The sequence below is a fragment of the Fringilla coelebs genome, assembly GCF_963513975.1.
Source record: "Fringilla coelebs genome assembly, chromosome: 1".
NCBI classification, from domain to species: Eukaryota; Metazoa; Chordata; class Aves; order Passeriformes; family Fringillidae; genus Fringilla; species Fringilla coelebs.
This window is the reverse complement of record NC_140028.1, coordinates 54,510,650-54,515,993: the sequence shown is the minus strand read 5'-3', so window position 1 is coordinate 54,515,993 and position 5,344 is coordinate 54,510,650.

Genomic DNA, 5,344 nt, shown 5'->3' with positions numbered 1-5,344 from the left:
CATAAAGCAACCATAATTTTATAATATGTCTTTCCATATACCCCTATTCCCTTTTCCCCTGTACTGCTGGATGGGAGGAGGTAGAGAATTCAGGAGTGAAAGTTGAGCCCAGGAAGAAGAAAGGGGAGAAGTTATTTAAAGATTTAGTTTTTCTCATTAACTGACTCTGATTTTTCATTGATAACAAATTCAATTCACTTCCTCAAGTCAAGCCTGGTTTGCCCATGACAGTACCTGGTGATTATCTTTCCCTGCTCTTATCCTGAGCCACAAGCCTTTCACTGTATTTTCTCTCTCCTGCCCAGCTGCTTGGTGGGCAGCAGCATCCAGTCAGGATCAACTCACCACAAACATACAATAAAATATTGCTGCTTTGCTTGAAACCCTTTAGCCTGGAGAAGAGAAGGCTCCAGGGAGATATTATTAGGTCTTTCAATGTTTAAAGAGGGATTATAAAATAGGAGAAATTAGTTTTTTATCAAAGCCTGTAGCAAAAGGACAAAGTGTAACAGTTTTAAACTAAAATAGGGTAGATTTGAATTAGGTATAAGGGAGATATTTTTCACTGTGGGGGTAGTGAGGCACTGGAAAAGGTTGTCCAGAGAAGTTGTGGGTGTCACATCTCCTGGAGTATTCAAGACCTGTCTGTATGGGGCTTTAAGCAACCTAGTCAAGTGAAGCTGTCCCTGCCCACAGCAGTGGGGGTGGACTAGGTGATGACTAGGTAATCTTTATTGGTCCCTTCTAACATGAACCAATCCATGTATCTATGAAATAGCCAAAATATCCTCACAGAATTAAAATAAAACATCAATTTATCTTTATTCAGGCACAAAGTCATAGTGAAGGCGATGTCCATCCAGGAAGAGCAATGTCCATCCAGGAAGAGCAAAATAGAAAACTATTGTCTTCTGATTTAAGGACAGTTTTTAAGAGATCCAACAGTACACCATTATAATGAAGGGGCAGGGTGCCCTGCACACTCAACAGCAGCCCATTTCTTCCTTGAGGCTGCTGTTAAGAGGAAGCAGTGATTTGCTTCCAGCTGAAGAAATACTTCATTAAATCTTTTATAAAATATATAAAGAAGCCAAAACTTTCCAACCCTGTCATTATTGTTATTTGTTCAGCTCACAGCTCTTTTATAAAGAAGCAGGCTTCAGTTCCAGCGGTTTGTTGCAGAGATGTACACTGCAGGTGGCAAAGTGAACTAAAGAAAGAAGAGGACTACTTGAACCAAAGAATTCCGAATAATTCTGCTACCAGAAAATTACTGCTCCACAGAGAAGTTTCCTTGGACTATAAAAATCAGAGACTTAAAAGCTGAATCTTATATATAAACCAAGGCTTTCTTTGTGCTTATTATTCCATGTAGTATTTTGTAGTTTAAAGCCTAGAGAGTCTAGCCATGTGTCTTGTGTCTAAATAATTCCACCAGTTGGAAGTCCAGTTGGAAGTGAGTGCAAACTGAGACGTTGTTACTAGTTGGGAGCTAGTAAGTCACCAGTGGTCTTATTCCAAGACTGTAAGAGAGCCATAAAAGTTAAGAACAAAGTGAGAAAGTATGACTCCAGCAATGTCAACATCGTTACTCTAAATCCCATGGTGATGTTCATGCCACTGCTAAAAGCAGTACATTTCTAGTTGAATCAGAATTAGTGATTAAATCAGACTTTCAGAAACACAGCTTCAGTGAATATGTAGAATCCTGTGAGATGCAGAGGGAGAGAGCCCAACCCTCATGAAGCTGCCCATTGAAAAAATATGGCCAATGACCTAAAAAAAAAATCCTTTCCTTGGACTTAAACTAATAACAGCACAGTTCAGTCAGACCTTGAATATTCAAACACCTTATCCTGCAAATGGACCTCAGCTGCTGGGAGACACATTAACGTGAATAAAAAAGCAGCAATGTTGAGAACCAACTTTAATAAAATGAAGAAAGGATGACAGCTTCCATTAAAGTGGCATTAGAAAACCTTTACCTTTGCAAAACCTAATTGATCAAGTTAGCTTTGTTTTACCTTACACTTGTTCTCTAAGTAACAGAAACATTCAAGGCGGCACATAAATCTGTGATGGAGTTTGCTGTAAGGGAGATTAAGAGAAAGCCATTTCACCAGGACTAGTACCTCCATGCAAAAAACTTAACTCTAGTAGTAGTTAGTTTGGTATACAGCATTCATAATGTCATCAGCAAAAGCATTTCGACTTTTTCTTTAAATCTCAGGTGAGGTTTCTTGTTCAAAAACCACTCAATCACTTGTCTCCATGTTTTTTGGCACTGAAATGACCTGATTTTTGTGCTTCAAATTCCTGAAAAATCAGGATGCTTATTTGCACTCACAAGTAGCACTAACAGACGTCCATTCCCTCATTTCCATAAGACATAGGTTCTAATTTGTGGCATACAAAGAACACCAGGAACTGAGATGACAAAATTACTGTTAATCCTGCTTGATATTAGATCCTGCTTCCTCCAGAAGCATTATTACTCTGGCAGTAAGTGGACTTATTATTAGCCCCCTAATTACTCTGCAGATGTTTTACACTTGTTGCTCTTCAGCCGGATGTTCCAGAAATTAATGTTTTTCAATGTCTTTAAAAACAGAGTTTAGCAATTAGGACACAGCATATAATTACTCTTTCTCATAAAAATAGATATTAGAGTGCTTTATTAAATAGACTATGACTCAAAAGGAAAACACTCATAGTCAAAGGACTGAGATGTTAATTATGCAAATTAAACTATTCAATGGTTGTAACAGGAGAACGTGTAAGATTTGCAGCACACCTGAAGGATGGGATGCCATCAAGAGGAATCTGGACAAGCTTGAGAAGTAGGCCCATGAGAAAATCATGAAGGTCAAGGCCCAGTGCAAAGTCCCGCCCCTGGGTCAGGATAACTCACAGTATCAATACAGACTGGGAGATGAACAGACTGAGACCAGCCCTGCCAAGCGGGACTTGGGGATTCTGCTGGATGAGGTTGGGCATGAGCCAGCAAGGTGTGCTAGGAGCCCAGAAAGCCAATAGGATCCTGGGCTGCATCCAAACCAGTGTGGCCAGCAGGGTGAGGGAGGGGATTCTGCCCCTCTGCTCTGCTCTGCTCTGCTCTGCTCTGCTCTGCTCTGCTCTGCTCTGCTCTACTGAGACCCCACCTGCAGTGCTGCATCCAGCTCTGGGGTCCCCAACACGGGAAGGACAACGACCCATTGGAGCGAGTCCAGGGGAGGGCCGCCAAGCTGACCACAGTGATGGAGCACCTCTCCTATGAGGAAAGGCTGAGAGACTTGGGATTGTTCAGCCTGGAACAGAGGCTTTGGTGTGACCTTAGAGCAACCTTCCAGTACCCAAAAGGAGCCTGCAAGAAAGATGGAGAGGGACTTTTTACAAGGGGAACAAGGGAACAAGGCCTTCAAACTGAGAGTATTTTCGAATTAGGTATTTGGAAGATAGTCTTTACTTTGAGGGTGATGAGACACTGGAACAGGCTGCGCAGAGCATTTGTGGGTGCCTCATCCCTGGAAGTGTTCAAGGCTAGGCTGGATGGAGGTCTGCACAATGTGTTCTAATGAAAGATGGTCCTGGACACAGCAGGGGGGGTAGAACTAGAGGATTTTTAAGGGCCCTTCCAACCAAAACTATTCTCAAAGTCTGTCTTCTAAAGTCAATCAAATACCTTCCACCAGGCAACACAATTGGTTAAGCATTTGCTTGAAACTTCAGCATGAAACACAGCACATGCTTAAGTGTTTTGCAGCAATTTCTACCACTCTGGTGTGTAAGTCACAAAAGTAAGCTTCTACAATATAGCATTGATATAACACATTTCCTCCACAAATACAAATACAGTATTTCATTTCATTGTTTTTGCTATAAGGCTTCAGAATATCTAAACAAGGAACAATTATCTCTTTTTTAATACAGGATTTTCATACATTCATTTTCATGGCAAGCTGAGTTTCCTGCAGCAAGGAATGTACTTAACTTAAGCACAAAACAGTTTTACAGTTCTCACACAGTTCTGAACTGTTTGCCATTAGGGAAGAAACTAGAGGAAAAGGTTGCAGTGTTTTCTAGCTCCTATTCCCAACTCCTACATCTCACCACCTTGTGGAAGGGGGACAAAATGACCTACAAAGTTCAGTTGCCATTTCCGATTTCCTTTATGGTGTAAAGTGAATTTGAAAGTAAAACCACTTAATTGGTGCAGCACCTACAACTTCTTAATTCAGGAGATTACCAAATGCCTTCCATTGCAGAAAATCATCCAGCTCAGATGACTTTAGCACTCCCCTATCTTCAATGTCCCATCAGCAGTCCTGAGAATCTAAATGCTTTGCTCACCTTTAATTGCTTCTCCAAAGTCATACGGTTTTACTGGGAAGACATGTATTTATCAGGAAATGTTGCAGGGCTATCGTCTTGCTGGAATCACAGAGAAATGGTGAGATGACCTGCATGACTGGAGCCCTGCAATGAAGATTTTTTTACAGAGTAAGGACTAAAGAGATGACAAGTACAAGTGACATTATTGTGGTTGTTGGCTACAAGACACCTGAACAGAGAGAAGTGGATGAGGTTCTCTATGGCTGGAAGCAGCTTCACATCTACAGCCCTGGTCCTCAACAGCTACAGGAAGGATAACACAGCAAGATAAAAGCAACTAAGACGGTTCCTGAAGAGCATCAATGACTTCCTGACCCAAGTGATAGAGGAACCAAGAGATGCTCTGCTGGACCTCATACACCAAGGAGTTTGTTGAGGATGTGAAGGTCAGAGGCTACCTTGGCTGCAGTGGGCATGAGACACTGGAGTTTAGGATCCTGAGATGCATTAGCAATGCAAAAACCTAGCACAACACTGGTCCTCAGAAGAGCAGATGTTTGCCTCTTTAAAGGTCTGCATTGTAGAATCTCATGGGATAATGCCCTGGAGGAAAGGGGTTCAATAAAGCTGATTATTATTTAAAGATCACCTCCTTCAAGATGAAGAGAGGTCTATCCCCATTAATTGGAAGTCAGGCAAAAATGCCAGGAGACCTATGTGGATGAACAAGGAGCTCCTGATTAAATTCAGACACAAGAGGAAAGTATACAGAGGGTGGAAGGACAGGCAGGTAACCTACTCAGAATATGCAGTCAGGAGAGCCAAAAGCCCACCTGGAATTACATCAGGGCAGAGATTTCCAAAGCAACAAGGGTTTCTATAAGTGAATGAATAAAAAAAATGAAGACTGGGAAAAAAGTCCAGAATGGGGGAGGGCACTTGTGACACAGAGCATGGAAAAGGTCCCAAATGCTTTCATCCCCTCTGTCTCTACAAGGAACAATGGCCTTTC